The sequence below is a fragment of the Diuraphis noxia genome, unplaced genomic scaffold (assembly GCF_037042655.1).
Source record: "Diuraphis noxia isolate RWA-SAM2 unplaced genomic scaffold, SU_Dnox_SAM2 contig0001, whole genome shotgun sequence".
Classification (NCBI taxonomy): Eukaryota; Metazoa; Arthropoda; class Insecta; order Hemiptera; family Aphididae; genus Diuraphis; species Diuraphis noxia.
Genome location: NW_028301711.1, coordinates 105471938 through 105492500, shown reverse-complemented (window position 1 = coordinate 105492500; position 20563 = coordinate 105471938). Strand labels below are relative to the sequence as shown.

Genomic DNA, 20563 nt, shown 5'->3' with positions numbered 1-20563 from the left:
TAGCTTTGAATGATTTTTACTGTCCGTAATGACGACCCAAGTTCCTCTAGTCTTGATATCACTGGTGACCATCTCATGTTATCAAATGCCCCAGTGATATCGAGGAAAGTTCCTAGGACGTACCTACATCTATTGTTCCCTGACCAGTCGTATAGGTCGGTTATGGCCGAGATCGTCGATCGTCCTTTGACGAAGCCATGTTGCAGGTCAAAATCGTCCAGCCTGGTCTCCTCGACCAGGTCTTGTATAATGATCGATTCTAAGGCCTTAGCCAGAGTTGGCAACAGACTAATAGGCCTAAACGATTTTGGGTTCTTTAGGTCATCCTTACCTGGTTTGGGAATGACGACCAATTTTGCCTTCTTCCAGGGCTCAGGGAAGGTCCCCTCTGTTACGCATCTTCGGAAGAGTTTCGTTATATCGTGACCGATGGCTGGCCATGCCATCCTCAACATCTTGGCGGTAATTCCGTCCGATCCTGGGGCTTTATTAGGACTCATCCTCCATATCGCTGCTTTAACCCTTTCCTCGTTAAGTGGTCTGTCATACATATTTAGCGGGCCTTCTTTGGTAACAGGGCTTGTATCTGCATCGTCAGGGAAGAACGCACTTAACAGGAGTTCGGCTGTATCGCTCCAAGTGTTTGTCATTTCACCTTCCGGGGTAAGCATTGTGCTGGGAATAGTACTCCGCTTCGTACCTTTCTTAGCCCATCTAAAAGCTTTACCCCATACATTTGTATTTATGTCCTCTGAGAAACACCTCCACAAGGCCATCTTAGCCAACTTTATCTCTTTGAGGTACTTATTTCTCTTTACGTTGTACTCTGGTTTGTTCGTTAAGTGCTTCCCTTCTCTGCGGCTCTTTGCGAGGTCTCTTTTCATGTTCGCGAGGCTTCCATTCCACCAAGGGTGTTTGCCCATGCCCCGCTTGGTTTTCGAGAAAGGCATTGACTCTCCAGCCGCTTTCTGGATTGTCGCTATAATTGATCTTGCATGAGCCGTGATCGAGCTTTCGTCCATCTGGATCTTATACTTTATCAATGCGGTGACGAATTTAGACCAGTTGGCTCTCTTAGTATTGAAAGCGTTTTTATGTCTACTTGTATTTTGACATTTGTCAATTTTTAGGTTGAACACTATTGCTATGTACTGACGTCCCGCTGAGACATCTAAATACGCATATACACATAGATATGTATAAGCGACCCTGGGGCGTATGAATTCGCCAACCAATTCTATTGTATAGGACCTCAATAGTTATATCGAAGGCCAAACTTCTAGCCTTTCCAAAATATTACTATAGTAATTAGATATACGAAATATTAAATGTGAAATCGTAGTCTTGACAGGCGTATCTAGAGATATGATTAATGTCGTCGGGTTATGGAGATTACGTATCGCGAATAACCAGGATGTGGCCGACCGTTTAAATAAAATATGTTTCACATTAAAACCGCGAACGGAAACGGTGGTTTGCATACCGATTGCAGATCCCGATATGGAAAATAAAAATATTTTAATAAATAAACAACAATTATCAGAGGATGTGTATTGCGCAAATATATATAATACGGTTAAAAATGGCAAGATTACAGTTAGTGTATTAAACATATCAGAAGTAGCACAGGAAGTGAAATTAGCGCAGATTAATAAAATATCATATGAATATGACGTGGATACAGATAATCACGAAATAAAAAATATAGTTCATGATAATGCACGCGTAGATAAAATAAAAAGTCTTATTAGGAGTGACCATTTAAATACAGAAGAACGCGAAACGATAATAAAAATTTGTGAGCAATATGCCGACATATTTTATTTAGAGAACGATTATTTAACTATGACAACAGCGGCAGAACACGTAATTAAATTACCTGTTGACCAAGCCCCAGTTCATCGAAAACCATATAGGCTACCGCATGCGCAGTTACCTATAATTGAGGCAGAACTTGCGAAAATGGAAGAAAACGATATCATAGAACGGAGTATGAGTCCGTTTAACGCACCACTCTTATTAGTGAAAAAGAAGGCAGACGCGTCAGGGGAGGAAAAGTTTCGAGTAGTTATAGATTTCAGGGCATTAAATAATGTTACCTTAAACGAATTCCACCCTTTACCGAATATCACAGAGATTCTAGACCAACTAGGTCAATGTCAGCTTTTCACTCTACTCGACCTTCGAGCGGGATACCATCAGGTACCTTTAGCAAAAGATTCTAGAGAGCTTACGGCCTTTTCAACAGGTCAAGGTCATTACCATTTTAAGCGATTAGTGATGGGATTGGCGTCAGCACCCAGTACGTTCGCACGTATGATGGCAAACGTTTTATCGGGACTAATTGGAGTAAAGTGTTTAGTTTATTTAGATGACATAATAATATACGCGAAAAACTTAAGTGACCATAACAATAAATTAATTAGCGTATTCGAAAGATTACGTATACATAATCTAAAAATAGAACCAGACAAATGTGAATTTCTAAAACGAGAATGCCTGTTCCTAGGACATATAATTTCGGAACATGGAATTAAACCAGACCCAAAGAAAGTTACTGCAGTTCTAGATTTTCCAATACCAAAGAATGTAAAACAAATAAAAAGTTTTCTAGGACTTAGTGGATATTACCGGAAGTTTATAGAAAATTATAGTTCGATAGCTAGACCGATGACTAGGTTGTTAAAGAAAGATGTAAAGTTCGATTGGGACGATGATTGTCAACAAGCGTTTGATAAATTAAAAACATTACTTTGTTCAGGACCAATTTTGCAATACCCAGATTTTACGAAAGAATTTATACTTACGACCGACGCGAGTGGGAAAGCGCTAGGAGCAATATTATCACAAGGAAAGATAGGGAGCGATCTACCTATCTCATACGCGTCTAGGACGTTGAGTCAGTCGGAAGCGAATTATTCAACAACAGAATTAGAATGTTTAGCAATTATATTTGGGGTTAAACATTTCAGACCATATCTCTACGGTAGAAAGTTCACGATTCTTACAGATCATCGACCATTATCTTGGTTGTTTAACTTAAAAGATCCTTTATCTAAATTAGCAAGATGGAGAATCGAATTGGAACAATATACATATGAAATTAGGTATAAACCAGGTGTACAAAACGCGAATGTAGACGCGTTAAGTCGGATGTATAATATTAAAGAAATAAAAGATGAAAGTTACGCAAACTTTCTTGAAAAATCGGAAACTATGATAATAACCAATAGAAACGTGAAAGAGGTACACGGTGAACTAATAGAGTCACCAAATGAATACAATATAGTGTCAGAAATAGAAAGGTATTATAATTTTAGGTCAGGAATAAATTATGAACTAAAACAAAGATTCGGAAAGGATAAAACACTAAAATCGAATAAGGATATCGGGGGCGTTGTAAAATTTAAAACGGACGATAGATATATAATATTTTTGATAACGAAAAGTAAACAAAAGCAATTAGCGACGTATGAAAATATGTATCTGGCATTATTGAATTTAAAATATTTCTGCGAAAAACATTCATTAACTAAGTTAGCTATGAACCAGTTAGGGCGGAAAGACGGTTTAGATTGGGCAAAAGTTCGATCTATGATACGATATGTATTTCGTAACACAAACATCGAGATAATAATCTGTACTAAATTAGAATACAGTAAGGAAGAAAAATTAGTTATTTTTAAACAATTTCACGATTCTTTACTAGGAGGTCACGCAGGAATACATAGAACATATAAAAAAATTAAACGGCAATTTAACTGGCCAAATTTAAAACAGGAGGTAAAAGATTACATAAAAGGTTGTGCTTCATGTCAGGCGAATAAAACTACTAACAAACATCATAGAAGTCCCATGGTAATCACTACGACAAGTTCTAAACCATTCGAAAAATTATTTATGGACATTGTAGGACCATTAATAGAAACTGAGTCAGGTTTCAAGTACATACTTACTTTTCAAGACGATTTGACAAAATATTCGTTGGGAGTCCCGTTACATGACCACACGGCGAATACGGTAGCGAAAGAATTTGTTACTAAGTTCGTATGCGTGCATGGAATACCTCAAACGATTTTAACAGATCAGGGCACTGATTTTCTTAGCAAAATCTTTTCCGAAGTATGTAAATTACTAAAGATTAACAAAATAAATACAAGTCCTTATCATCCACAAACCAACGGTAGTTTAGAAAGGTCACATAGAACTTTAGCCGAATATCTAAGACATTACGTAGATAAAGATTTAAATAATTGGGATCAGTTACTACCTTACGCACTATTCGTATATAACTCGACAGAACACACCGCAACTAATTACCAACCGTATGCGTTGTTATATGGAAGAGATTTAGATATACCAGTAAAATTAAAATGTAATCCAGAACCTAGGTATAATTATGACGATTATGTATTCGATCTAAAACAGAAAATGCAAGAGTCGCATAAAATCGTGAGAGAAAGGTTAATACAAAAGAAAATAAAATCTAAAAATCATTATGATAAAAAGGTTCACAGTGAGGACTTAAGGATAAAAAATTTAATATTACTTAAAGATAAAACCCAAAAGAATAAACTAAGCGCGTTATGGAAAGGACCATATGAAATTCTAGAAGTCCTAGATAGTGAAAACGTGGTAATAGCGCGAGGTAGACAGCGGGTCACCGTGCATAAGAACGATGTAAAGAAATATTATGAGACCATGGTATAAAGTAAATAAAAAAAAAAAATAATAGATAATTAAATATTGTATAAAGAAAAAGTAATAGACGTAAGTAATAATAGAGTAGTACGCAATTAGCGAAATTAGATATAGATATAAGTAGTAAATAAGTGAAGAAATGGAATAATCATAAGAAGAAGATATTTGCATAAATAAATAGGTATAACCCAAAATAGTAATAAGAAAATGTACTATTATAGATTAATGATCGTAATGGCAGCCCACGGGGACTCAGACATTCCGGACGAGTCAAGTGTGCAAACTAAAATATATTATAAATACACGGCGGGTAACGTAGTTATCAAAAATGTGACGGAAACTCAACATAATGATATATTAATACCTTATATGTATGGACGGAGGTGTAACTTAAACAAGTTGCGAATTAAGTGTACTACGTCAAGTGGCGATGACATGGAAGTAGGAGTAAGAGATCACCCAAGAATGATGGTGCTAGAAAGGAAGTGTGTGTTGGTTATAATGAGTTTAGATGGTAAAGAGGATACGACCGTTATTGCTAATAACCTTTACTTAATGCACCACATATTGGATTTGGAACCGGTAATGGAAATACAGACTACAGAAGCAACAGAAGTGACACAAGGGGGAACTGAAGTGGAGAAGAGATCACTACCTGATAGTTTGAACTCTACCACCGCTACGAATAATATGAATGAAACAGCAAGGACAGAATCAATCATCAATTCGACATTATCAATAGCTGAAGCAACGAGACCAGTTAATGGAACGAGTTTGGTTAAGCAAGACAACGCGACGACCACTACTATGACGACACGAACGGATAATGCCACTAAACTTACGACCGATAATCCACCCACAACTAGAGTAAAGAGGGGGACCACGCAATATACGCCAAGTTTTATGATCAAGGTACCACAAAGAACCACGGACGCTGGACAGAACAGTCACAAGCATACTAAATTTTACGACGCATCTGATGATGAAATAATTAATAAATTGAATACGGACGACAACGGTATCAATAACACGAATAGTATATTCGAAACTGTGTATACAGAGAAAGAAAAGAGCGATAAAAAGGCAAAAACTAACGGGAATATAAATCTTTTAAACAGGCAGATATGTGTCCGATAGCAAGGGGGAGTCGACTACGAAAGGTCATAGGACTAAGCGAGGTTTAGTAAACTTTATAGGATCGGCTATGAAAACGTTATTCGGAGTGTGCGATGACGACTGTACGAAGGAAACAACCGAACACATAGGTCAGATAGAACATAGTAATGAGAATATGATCCATATACTTAAAAATCAAACGACAGTAGTAAAATCAGCCATAATAGGTGTAAGTACGGCTGCCGTCGAAATAAATAAATTATATGGGGAATTGGAAGAAAAACAAGGGATGTTATATAAAAAGATTAGCGAATTAGCAAACAATACACACACACTAGAAACTCTGATTCTCACGAATAGAATACACAGTATTTTCACGGCATTACTAACACAATACGCTTACGAAACCACCACAATCAGTGCGATTATAAACGCAGCTAGAACGGGGGTACTTCATCCGTCGCTTATAACACCACGGGAACTTGCAAAACATCTAACTGAAATTAAGTTAGTTTTACCACTCAATTTTAATTTACCAATGGGTACAAAACCGAGCGAGATATATGAACTAAGCAAAATTACTAAAATGGCAGTTTTTTATAGCGGTAATCAAATAGCTTTTCTAATTAGAATACCTTTGATCACGGAAATAGAATTAACATTATACAGGATTTTACCTATACCACACCCGATAGAAACACAATTAAACGGAAATATAGATTATAAACACAGTATTATTCTAAAACCAGAATTCCAATACATCGGTATTACTAGAAATCGTAGGCAATACACCACGTTTACGGAAACGCAATTACTTCAATGTAAGGAAACCGAAGTTTTTACAATTTGTCCAGAATTTCAACCTATTCAACATGAGTCGGAAAACCAACCATGTGAAATAACGTTATTTAAAAATCCGGACACTCTACCAAGCTCATGCGAGGCAGGTATTATCATATTATCTAAAAATATATTTCATAAATTAAAATATGCAAATGCATGGATCTATACAACTAGTGGGGAAACCTTAACAATAACATGCCAAGGAAATAGAGAACCATATATAGTAAAACTAAAACATCAGGGGTTAATCAAACTAAATCAAGATTGTAGGGCATATGCCGAAGATATCATATTGAATCCAACTAGAGATATTAAATCTAAATACTACGTTAACTTTATACCACGAGTAGGGGAAGGGAAGTTAGTAGCAACGCTTCCTAGGCAAATTAAAAACTTGAATCTACCTAATATAAAGACCAGACATGATTCACATAAATTAGATAACGTAAACGATTTAACACATTCTTTAGACGACGTACAAAGTATGATCGATGACGAAATATTTAGGCAATCAGGACATGTGACCGATAATGAAAATAATAATTACTTGATATATATAATAATAGGATTGATGACCTTTGCGACAATACTATTGTTATTTATATATATAACGTATAAGTGTAGATTAAACAATTGGGAACCGATTAAACCACGATATAATATAACTCCACACCCTATACCAACAAGTCGAAGTACATTTTATGTTGATACACCGATAATTGCGGAAGAAAAACCTAAAAGTCCACTACTGGGGGATACACCGGACAGATTGTCCTTATCTCCACCAAGAATAAAAGATTAAATTACTGTAAGGGAAATGTAAAATAATTAATATTAGAAAGTAATAAAAATATAAAAATAATAATTAAGTATAATTCGTAAATAAGATATAAGTATAATATAATAAAGTATAGTATAAAATAGGGGGTAAAAATAGAATTAAAACTATACATATTAAAAATAATGACCTATTAAATTAATCAACAGAAAGGAAACACACAAGTTTGTCATCATGGATTTTGAATTTTCGATGGTAAATAAGACTGATATGGTTCTGATATCCGGGCCATATCCAATAGTTTGGACAGATACAAAGTAAGGAAATTGGAGGGAAGACCGTTAGTACTACCAACCAACACGGAGGTCAGACCTATATTGGACCGAGAGGTTGTGGTAGTAAGAAAAGAAATTAAACGTATTTTTAGATGTAAAGAAGTGTTGAGAGATACTTGTTTAGGACAGTTAGAGTTACACTCGTTACTAGGTAAAAATGGGAAATCACATGGCTTTTCTCCGAAAGTAGTAAAACCTCTTTTACAGATAATTAACCTGGAACAATTTTTAGTTTTCTGACTTCTAATCAATCTTGAAAAATGTTTTATATAACAATTATGTGATTGGTTATTATTATTAAACAAAAATAGATCAAAATGTTTTTTTTCTTTCAGTATTACAAATATATAGAGGGGAAATATGTTTTTTATCATTTACACTATAAATATTAATTGATACATTGTTTTATACGTTCAAATTTTTTCATCTGACTGATTGGTGTAGGAAAATCAATACATTTAAAATCTAAACCACTTTTTTTTTCTAACATTTCAAAATATTTCATATTAAAATAAGTTTTATTTGAATGATTATCAAACTTAGATTAGACTGAGAGGATTTACTATATTAATTCTCAATTGTAATGCATCTATTGTTTTAAGTGACCAGCCAGAAGCTTTTGCTAAAAATCATCTTCTTCACTTAATAATTTATTGAACATTTTACCCAGTAATTTATTAAAATCAGATGAATTACATGCAAGTGTATTAGAGGTTTTAAATGCTATATCCTGTACTTCTTGTGTGATAATTCGTTCATATACACTATCTACATATAAATTAAATTTTATAGATGTTTGTAGACATGATTCCTTTAACTTTGGAATTATTTTGTCTAAAGTATAGTTTAAAAAAAGTGTATAGTCTAAAAATTTTAAATTATTCTTAACTAAAAAAGTTTTTGAACATTTTTTAAATCTTTCAATTTCAAATATTCCTTCATCAGCATATGTCATTCGCTGACGTTTTGTCACCATTTTTCTTTTCATAATTAAACTGAAAATAAATTAAATGAAAAAGAAAAATATAATAAACAATAATAATATTTTAATCACTTTATTAATATAAATCAGAATTTTACAATATGTAACAAACCTAAGCAACTAATTTTTGAAAATAAAAAATAAATTAAAGAACTTAATTATTGTTTAACATATTATATAAATACAATAAATGTGAATTAATACTTTGTTGGCATCGATAGCCAACATCATTCAATTCATCATAATCAGCTTTAATTTAACTTTTTTTTTTAACAAATTTTCTCTCTTTGACTTTAGGTTTGCTTTTCTGATTATAATATTAATATTGTAGATTAATTTTTTTCATCTAACTCCGCATGCTTTTCATTTTCAGCCATTTGCTTATAAACTTCATTAATTTCTTTTTGAATGAGTGATGTCATGTTTCTGTAAATTATATAGATTTTTGTAAACTATCTGCTAGTAATAAATATTAAAATAGTAACTCACATCATTATTCAATAATAATTGTTTTTTTGTTTTTACAAGCAAAAGAACATAGTTATTTTTTTTTTTTTTTTTTTCCTTTAGCTTAACGGTCCCTGTAGGACCTGAGCTGCCACAAGCAATTCTCTCCATCTTTCCCTGTCCAATGACAGGTCAACTGTCATATTTCTTCCCAGCATCTTGATATCTTTCTCTACCGCATCTTTCCACCTCGTTCGTGGTCTGCCTATTGGTCTTTTTTTTTGTATGGTCTCTGTTAGTACTTTTTTGATTATGTCGCCATCGGCTCTCCATACATGTCCAAACCATTCCATTCTCTTAATTTTTATGTACGTCGTAATATTGGGCTTTGAAAATAGTCTAAATAGATCTTCATTCTTCCTTCTCTCAAAAATTCTTAACTCTGTATTATATATTGGGCCAAAAATGTTTCTAAGTACCTTTCGTTCGAATATTGCCAATCTGTTGTCATCGCCTTTCGTTGAGGACCATGTCTCACATGCATACGTGATTACTGGTCTCAGATAGCTTGTATAGAGTAAAGTTTTTGATTTTCTTGACAGTAATTTGGATTTCAGTAGCTTACTTATACTGTGATAGCACCGGTTCCCACTAGCTATTCTTTCACTTATTTCTCGATGCATGTCGTTTTTACTATTTATGTTCACTCCTAGGTATTTGAAGTTTTCCACTTTTTCAAAAGTTAGATTACCTACTTGTAAGTTATGTTGATTTTCGTTGTTTCTAGAGAGTACCATAAATTTAGTCTTCTCTTGATTTACGCATAGCCCCATCTTTTTACTAGCTTCCAACAATTCAGATGTAGTTTGTGTGATTTCTTGTCTGGTGTTGCCTAATATGACTAAATCATCTGCATACGCTAATATCGATTCATTCCCTAATATCTCCACCCTTTGTCTATGTGTTAATTCTCTTATGACCTTCTCTAAACCTATATTGAATAGTGTCGGGGACAAGGCATCGCCTTGCCGTAGACCTGAGTTAATTTCGAATTCCGATGACAGCTCTCCTAAAAATTTTACTTTACACATGGTCTTGGCATTGCAGAGTTTTACCATATCAACGTATTTCTTTGGGATACCAAAGCTAATCATGGCTTTCCATAATTCTTCTCTATGTATATTATCGTATGCCTGCCTGTAGTCGATGAATACCATGTATAAGTCTTTATTAAATTCGTAATGTTTTTCCATTACTTGTTTGAGAATGAAAATTTGATCTGTTGTTGATCTACCTTTTCTGAAACCACATTGGTATCTTCCAACGATTTCTTCAGCAAAGGGAGTTAACCTCTCTAATAGGATTGAAGATAGTATTTTGTAACAGGTATCTAAAAGGGAGATTCCTCGGTAATTTTTTGTTTCTAGTATATTTCCTTTCTTAAATATTGGACAGATTATGGCTGTATTCCATTCTTCAGGTATCTGTTGTTTCTCCCAAATTATGTTGATCAGTTTCCACATTTCATTTTTCACTGCTTCTCCGCTATTTTTCACTAGTTCTGCTACTATGTGGTTTTCTCCAGGTGCCTTATTATTTTTCAGTCTATTAATCGCTGCGTTGATTTCCGATCTCGAGGGCGAGCTAATGTATGGCTCCACTGAACTATATTGCATATTTGTGTGTTCATTTGTTCTAATAGTTGTATTATTAAGTAGTTTATCAAAATAGCTTTTGAACTCTTCTGCAACCTCCCTTTTATTTGTGACCAGCTCTCCTACTTGATTTTTTATCATTAATGTTTGTTGTTTAAAACCTTGCTTAATAGTATTACTAGTATTGAAAAATTATTTAGGGTTATATCTGTTATTTTCCATTTCTTCGATCTTTCTTTTCTCTTCTAGTCTTTTTTCTTTTCTTAGTATTTTATTAGCTTCTTTTCTACTTGCTGTGTATTGTTCTATATTTTCATTTGTAGGATGCTTTAGTGCGATTTCTCGTAATTTATTTCTTTTATCTATAATTTCTTTGCAATTCGCATTAAACCAGGGTTTCTTTTTAGTATTTTTGCATATTCCTAAGCACTTTTTTGCTCCTTCTGTAACTGTCGTTTGTATATTTTTCCATGTATGTTCTATATTTTCTTCATTACTTTCAGTTATTAATTTTAATATTTCATCATGTGTGGTTTGTCTATAAAACTCGTGTATCTGTTCTTCTCTAAGTTTTTCAATATAGTATTTTATTGATGATTTTATATTGGTTGTTCTTCTTTTTTCTGAAAGTCTTAATGCGAATCTTGTTATTGACTAAATAGTGATCAGAGTCTGCATCGGCACCCCTATAGCTTCTGAAATTTTGTATGTATCCTTTCTGTTTATTTTGTATCATTATATGGTCTATTTGGTTCTTTACCACTCGATTTGGTGCTATCCATGTTTGTTTATAAATGTCTTTTCTGGGGAAGTATGTGCTACTTAGGGTCAATCCATTAGTCATACAGAAGTTAATTAAGCGTGTGCCATTGTCATTACTTTTGTCATGGAGACTTTCTCGACCTATGGTTGGTTGGCACATCTCCTCTCTTCCCACTTTAGCATTTAAGTCTCCAAGTACAATTTTAACACAGTAATTGGGTATTAAATCCCATACTCTATCTAGTTCTTCGTAAAAACTTTCTTTGATATCCTCTCCTTTTTCTTCCGTTGGTGCGTAACAGTTAATTATTACTATGTCAAATATGTGTCCTGTTAATCGTATGTAGCATATGCGTTCATTTATTGCTTGAAATGTTTTGACATGTGTTAAGATAGGCTCACTTACTGCAAATCCTACTCCATTTTCGTACTTTCCGTTTCTGTTACCACTATAGAAAATTGTTTTATCATCCTTTTTTATGTTTCCTTCACCAGACCATCTAACCTCTTGTAAAGCTAGTATAGCAATATTGTAATTTTGGGTAGTGTCCAGCATGCATTGTAACGCACCCGGTTTATTTAAAGTTCTAATATTCCAAGTCCCAATTTTGATGCAGTTTTCCGATTCCAGTCATTGTCCAGTTCTCTTCCATATCCGAGGCTTGTTTTGTGGTTTCTTAACATTTGTAGTGTTTTCCGATGTAGGGTTGTTAGCCCTACGATCAACCTCCCTTACCTAGGGAGGAGAGGAGCTCGGGGCCCCGGGTTCGCCATATCCGTAACACATGTAGTGTTTCCCCTGGGGAAAAGAACATAGTTATAAAAATATTAAATTGTAATCATTATTTCTTAGAAAAATAAATGTCATGAAACGTTTGACAGCGTATCATCATATCCATATTTAGTCTTTCTCCATAACAGACTTCCATTTTTCTAGCATAATCAATATATTTATTACCATATTTATTAAATATTTCTCTTTTCTCTCCATTTAAAGAAAATAATTTATCTCTTAATTGATTGATTTCAAATTCATTTGATGATGAACTTATTTTTATTAAATAAATGTTATGTTTTATTTCTTTAATTTTTTTATTAATTTCTTTTGTTTCTAATATATTATTTTTATTATCTTCAATATTTTCTAATTTTAATGATTCCATGATTTGTAAATTATATTGGTATTTATTCATGAGTTCATCTTTATTTTTTGAATCCATTGTCTGTAATTTTATTTCAAAATACATTAGTACTAATACACAGTATGTTAAATACTTAAATCATATCATAGAAACATAGACGGAAAAAATCTAATAATCAAATATGTTAACCAACTGTATTGTATATAATTTAATTTTTATCTGAATTAAATGAACTTTATAAAAAAATAATCATGAAGTTTAAAATATAGGTACACATATCGTATATTACTTATAAGTGTGTATTTGCTGTATACTAAATTTATTTTTTCTCCTAACTAATGTTTAATGAGTACATGCAATTTAATATAGATAGATAGAAAAATATAATAATCTAATATATTAACCAACTGTATTGTATATAATTTAATTTTTTATCTGAATTAAATGAAATTTATAAAAATATAATATACCGTGTGTGATTTTGGGGTAACAAAGCCAGGGGACTATTTCTAGTGATAAGAAACCTTGTGCGTTGTATTGCATTCCATTTAATTTCAGGGATGACGTACTATTGCAGCAAAACCGTAAAGTAGATGTCGCCCCATGTTACACAATAATTTTTCAAAATTGATTCAAAAGTATATAAATAAACTCTGTTGACGTTAAATAATAATGGAAAGTTAGGTTATAAATTCAAAATACCACGATAATATATTGTCATCATAATAATATAATGACAAATAAATAATAACGAAAAGTTAGGTTATAAATTCAAAATCCAATATACGTTGTTCAGTTTTCAGTTTATAATTTACATTAGCTAATAATAATTAATAAGAGTTTAAAGATGTCATTTGGCTTGAAGTATTTAAAATATCACATTTTACGGAAACAAAGAAACAGATATGTATAATACTATCTGTCTACTATACTTATGGTGACTCGATGTACTTATTTTATAAGAACAGTACTTCTTTTTGAAGACATACGTGGTGACGTACACCAAAAAGTTTTTATTTTAAATGATGTAAAACTTGCAAATGGAAATTAGGAATAGAAACACATGGTTCTTAAAAATATTGATATTGATATTTGTTCCTTTTATAAGTTAGGTGTTAATTATATTAAATTTTATTTTTTATTTAGTAGGTAAGTCAAATGTTTGGGTAAATAGATTACATTATGTAAAAAAATTTTTGAATGTTTTCTTTATTAAATGTTAATTAATTTTTAAATTGTTTTGTCACAAAAGTGAAGTCATAAAATTAAAGTCGAATAATAAATATGTATCTACATTTTTTTTAACTAATAGTAAGATTACAAATTTATGATATGTTATGTCAGTTATGTTTCAAAATGAATAATGGTTGTTTAATTTGTATTGTATTTTATATTTATATATAACATAATAATATGTTATACTGTAAAACCTACAGGCTGTGTACTTTTTTTTTTTTGAAATATCTGGTCACCACAACTATACTGTATAGTTTAGCCATTGTTTGGAAATGTAAGTGTTTTGTTATGTAAATAATAATATGTCATATTCTGTTTGTCCACCCACATAGTAGTGAGTAGGTGTAGGCACTAATACTATATTAAATTATGATGTTTCCATGGTGTGTTTACATCACAGTTTATAGAATATTATCTAAAGTATTGTGCAAGTTATAATGAACATTAATAAAAAAAAATAATAATAATAACAAAAAAGTAATAAAATAATAAAATAATAAAATAATAATATAATTAATATAATTATATTATATTATTATAATTATAATATAATAAAATAGTGAAGTGACCGCAAACGTGTTTATATATATATGTAATAAATATAAAAATGTAATTTGTTGTGGTGTTGTAAAATGTTTGAATGTCATTTTTTTTTTATAAACTATTATCTTTATATAATTATGCGTGTATCAGTAAGGATAATCTTTATTTATTTTTTATTTTAAGTTGAAATATACAATCTACATCGCAAATCATAATACGTATATATGATAAAAGACAAATAGAGCAGTATACACAAAAAAAAAAAATAAGAGTGAGTAAAGAAGCCACCAATGATGACACTTTTAATTTGATTTTTTAGTTATGAAAGTACCTATTTAGTTATGCAGGCTTTTTTTCTCTCTCTTCTTTTAGATTAAAATTTGTAAAAGGTCTCTGCAGTCTGCACCATTCTATGTTTTAAGCGTCTAGGAGGACTGCCAGGGATCTTGAGGGGGTAAGTATAATATACCAAGAAGTTTTTTGCATACAATATTATCATCATTGTCAATTGTACAGTGATATTTCATTGAATAATTTCTAATAAGGTTAACTTTTTAAATGATTATTTGATGCTGTAATTGTACTGTAAAATATGATAAGTAACGATAAAAACATTCTTTTATAGCTTATAGAAATGTATATTTTGTAATTGAGTTCCAGCGAGATTAGCGGATTTCAATGCATATGATGTTACAAAATGAATCTTATAACAAAAATAAATCATTTACCCATTCCAGCCCTGCCATCTACATTTAGTGTTAAAGCGTTATTATCTATGACAAGAAATCATCGTTGAATCTGTTATTAAACACAATACTGTTATATCTTTTTCACATTTTAGATTTAATATATAAGATTATAAAATTATGAATCAAATTTGTATTGTTCAAGGAAACCCATTTGTATGTGTTGTTACCCAAGGTTAATAAGATGTTATTATTAAAGCAAATTAGGTACATATAATGGTAATTACTAGGGCTCGGATTTATATGTATTTATATAACCAAAGTACATATTTATACAACAAAAATATTTAGGTACATAAATATATGCTAAAGAATTCAAAATATGTATTATCTAAAAAAAAAAAAAATTATAATAATAATTAATATTATAATGAAACGTAATAAAAAAAATGTTTATTTATCTAGTTATCTAATTAACTTGATTACAACTAATAATAACATGCATATTATTGAATATAATATACATAGTATGTGTATATTATAATATACACATTTTTGAATTCAAAAGATCGTCGATATAATACATAGTCATGATAACCTTTCAATCACTCTAAACCCTGAAGAAAAGACATTAAAACAGTATAAAATTATTGTCCAAATGTGTGAGAAAAAATTGAACAACTGTGAAATATTTAAAAAACATTTCTTTATGACAAAACATGTAAAATCAAATGTTCATTTTATCAAAAATCTTGTGAAACGAATTTATCACTTGCCAAATTTAGTTTAACATGTCGCATAGAAAATATCTATTTAGATTTAAAATTCGAGCCTAGTAATTAGTAATTACCTACTAATTCAACTACAATAACTTTTGAATCCAAATGTATTATGTAGTATGCTAGTGAGACCAGACAACTGTTGTAGACTGGAATTTAGTATGGAGGGAGGGGTTTCACACTAATTTAATTTTACATGATAAATATATAAATACATTTATATGTTTTAAAAAGTGTTACTCATCAGTACAGACATGGTTGTTTTTTTAAATAAATTTTGTAATTAACTTAGATTATGTTTGTTTTAAGATATGAACTAATTATAATAGTATCATAATTGATTTACACTTAATATATTTGACATTTGCGTCTGTTTGTAATAATTAATAATCATAGGCGAATAGAAATAAAAGCGTATAATTGTTGAATATAATATATTTTTGTAATTTTAAAAATTAAAACCTATATTTTTTAAACTATTCAGGTGTTGTGATTCTGCTTTTTCCGTTAACTATTTCCCAACAATAAGCATTGCCTTATTTACAGCAGCATCACACCGACTCTCATTGTAGTTAGTATTAGTGGTAGTTGTAGTTTTAGCTATAGTTTTAAATAATAATAAAAAAAAGTAGTTTTAGTGTTCACTGTAGTTTTAACACGCCCCCCCCCCCAAAAAAAAAAATAAAAATAAAGAGAGTTGTAGTTAAAAAAAAAAATGTAGTTTTGTGGTAGTTGTAATTGTAAGTAGTTTTAGTTTTAACGAGGTCCCCTCAAAAAAAAAAAAAAAAATAGTTGTAGTTAAAAAAAAAAGTAGTTGTAGTGGTAGTTGTAAGTAGTTTTAGTTTTAACGAGGTCCCCTCAAAAAATAAATAAAAAATAGTTGTAGTTAAAAAAAAAAAAGTAGTTGTAAGTAGTTTTAGTTTTAATCTTAGTTGTCGAAGAGGTTCTTACTCAGACAGCAAAAAGTGTTGACGAATTGTTAATTCAGACACGAAATAGTCGAAGAGGTTTTACTCAGACAATAGTCGAAGAGGTTTTACTCAAACACTAGTCGAAGAGGTTTTACTCAGACATCAAAAAGTGCCGACGAATTGTTAATTCTGACACAAAATAGTCAAAGAGGTCTTACTCAGAAAATAATTTTTAAGCTTTAAAATGAGTTTAAATAAAAAATTGGATGATGTAGCTCATTATATTAAGACTCAATATCCAAATTTAAATTTTGGGAATGTCTCAGTTTCTGACAGTTGTGTAACCAATATTTGCAGTGTCATATTTAATACAGAAAATGATAAAGGTTTAAAAAAATCAATTGCAAATGCTATCAATAGAAACACTTCATCTCTTCGTAAACGTATTACAAGTATGAACAACACTGATTTATGTTATGTGTCAGAAATGAATAGCACAATAATAAAATGTATTGAAAATTGTTATTATGCTTCTAGTGATTTCTTTAATTACAATAGCAAAATACTAAATTACATATGTAAACACATTAAAGTCACTGCAAATCATGTTAACCGCATGAAAGTGTATAGAGAATGTAGGAAACACTTTAATGTGTCAGTGTGTGCTCCATCAGATTACACAGACAATATGAATTCAAATACTATTTATATTAATGAAAATTCTTTTATTAAAAATTGCACTTCATATTCTGAACACACAGAGCCAGAACTTGTACAAAAAGACCATGTTTCAATTGAATACACAAATTTCTCGCCTCAAAGTGATAATAGTTGGATGATAAGAAATCCACTAATACCTTGCAGTACACCAATTATACCAGAAAGCATTAGCGTTGAATCTGATTTTGTTACACCAAGTAAATCAGAATGCATAAAAAATGTTGCACTTGTGGCCAATCTCCTTAGAAATGCGTTTTTTAAGAAAACTCCTGTTAAGTCTGGTATTGTGCTGCCTTTGGGAACAAAAAATTGTTTTCCAAAACAATACGACAGTGAAGAATGTCTGTTTTTTGAAGGAATTTTCAAATTTTCATATGTAGAGTGGTCCCATATGTTGTATACACATGTTGACAGTAAGAAATATTTGGAAAAAACTAAATATCCTATTATGTTCAGAAAGCGCATAAGAACTGTGAACAATACATGCGTTGTTAATGCGAAAAGGGTGAAATATTATAAAAACCATTGCAATGTGTACATGTCGAGGTACATGTATTGTAGCCATGAGGGGTGTAAGACTTTTAGAATTAAATTCCAGCCTGAAAACGGAATATTTGTGGCGAAAGTGTATAGTTCTTTAAATTACCATCACAATCCAGAAGACAATGGTCTCACAAATCACGTAAAGGGATTTCAGCGAGACTTGAACAAAGAAGCGCTAAAAAAGACTAAAGCGTTTTCATTCAGGTCTGATGCTGTTGACATGGCATCACCCACTCAGTTGAAATGTGGTAATTTGCAAGGAATTAAATCAGATGATGTCTTCAGAAAAATCATATCAGAGGCCCTAACTGCTGACGATTATGATAAATACGATTTTCATGATATTTTATTGATGTGTAATGATAAAGAAAACAACTTTGTAAAGCATGTTGGTATACCGTCTGTACACTATTATAGTAATGAGCAGTTGGACATACTAAAAAATCTGGTTAAAAAAAACAGAAACCAGTAACAGGGTATTTGGATGCAACTGGTACAGTAGTCAGGAAAATTGACAAGAACAGCAAAAGGGTTCTGTACTATGTTCTAGTTGTTAATGTCCTATTACCTAGAAACTCGAGTGTCATGTGTCCTGATGTTGAAATGATTAGTTCATCCCACGACATAGTTGCGATTTCACAATGGTTGAACGCTTTTAAAGCATTCGTTTTGAAACACAAACTGACTTGGCCCGTATTCACAAACATAGTGACGGATTTCAGTTTTGCACAAATGAATGGCTTGTGTATAGGATGGTGTGGTTTTAATTCCATATTTGAATACCTTAACTGGTGTTATATGGTATTGGTTGAAAACAATGACCGGTCTAATGTCACGATCATAAACATCTGTGTGAATCAAAAATAATTATAAACCATGTCTATACATATTTTCAATCTGAGACAAACGACAATAAGACTATGGAAAAAATTAAAAGAAATAATCTTATTGATTGGATATGTTTACTGTTTAACGCAAAGAGTTTGGACGATGTCGAAAATTGGTTTAAAATATTTTCAGTAATACTGTTGTCTCCACATAGTACAGTTAAAACCAAAAATGCAATTAGTACGATGAGAGACAAGTGTAATGTTAACCACCAATTGTCGAATGAATCGAACAATGAAGACAAAGATTTTTCAGAAGAAATCAATAAATTTCTATGTGAATCCGACACGAGTAATTCAATGATGTACTGTAGATTTCAGTCTATCAAAGAACGTGTTAAATCTGAAGTCTTAAATTGTAAAGCCAATAATGAAATAACAATTATTAATGAATATTATGATGAATCATATTTACACGAGTTTATAGTCAAGTGCGTACCTTTCTTAGCATTGTGGATGCCTATTATGAATAATAAAGTCAACAATGGCATTGAAATTCGCCAGAGTAATGCCACAGTTGAATCTTGGTTTAAAACTGTAAAAGTTGACATACTTGATGGCGACCGAAGGTGGAAATGCGGTCAGTTTTTAAGACTTATGAGAGAGCGTGTGCTTAATATCCATAAACAAATAAAGTACAATATTAGAAAAAAAGCTTGTACGCGTGCACTTGATTTTGACAATAAGTCTACGCAGAGAACTACCAAAGGAAATGGGAAAAGAAAAATCTCAGAAATTACTAGCCATAACCATTTAGAGGCAAAAGAAAGTTGGGGGAAAAAAAAGAAACAACCAAAACATCTCCAACCCACCATGTATCGTCATTCAAAGCCCTGTCGTTAAAAATCCCAAATTCTTTGACCACTACAGCAGATGAATATAAAATTTTGCCCAAAGTGGTCGATGGTATTAAAAGTTTTCTGGTTACAGAATGTGATAATGAGGCTAAATTAACTGTTGACGAGTCTATTAACAACAATGTGGATGTATATGATTTGACAAAGTCATTAGACAATAATTGTTTAATGAAATCGGTTTCGACACCTGGCAGTTATAAATCTCCGTTTCGACGGTCAGTGCTGCACTATATCAAATCTATAGATTTACACAAAAATATGCTCCCTAAAGATTTGACGTACTACAAACCAATGCCAGCAGATACTATATACGCCACAGATTATATAGTTGGAAGTTATGGGCACATATTACCTAGTCACCGAAATATTGACATCTTAGATGACCTGTACTTCCAAGATTTTGATTCATTGTCTGCAAAAAATTGGTTGAGTAACTTCGTCATAGATCTTTGTTTGATGTCATATGCTTTTAAGCTGGGCTTAAAAAACATACAGGTTTTATCATTCAACCATGCAAGACAACTGTTTGAAAAAAGAGAAATTGTTGAACTGCATAACAAAACTACTTTTACTCAGAATAGTACGGTTATTCTATCATGGTTAGTGCATAGTCATTGGATAGTGGTTGTTTTAAATTTCA

At 31.6% G+C, this 20563-nt stretch overlaps 1 pseudogene; it reads right to left on the bottom strand.

The window, feature by feature from the left end:
* Nucleotides 1-19510: 19510 nt before the first annotated feature.
* Nucleotides 19511-20332, bottom strand: LOC149063098 (uncharacterized; annotated as a pseudogene).
* Between the last annotated feature and the right edge of the window lie 231 nt (nucleotides 20333-20563).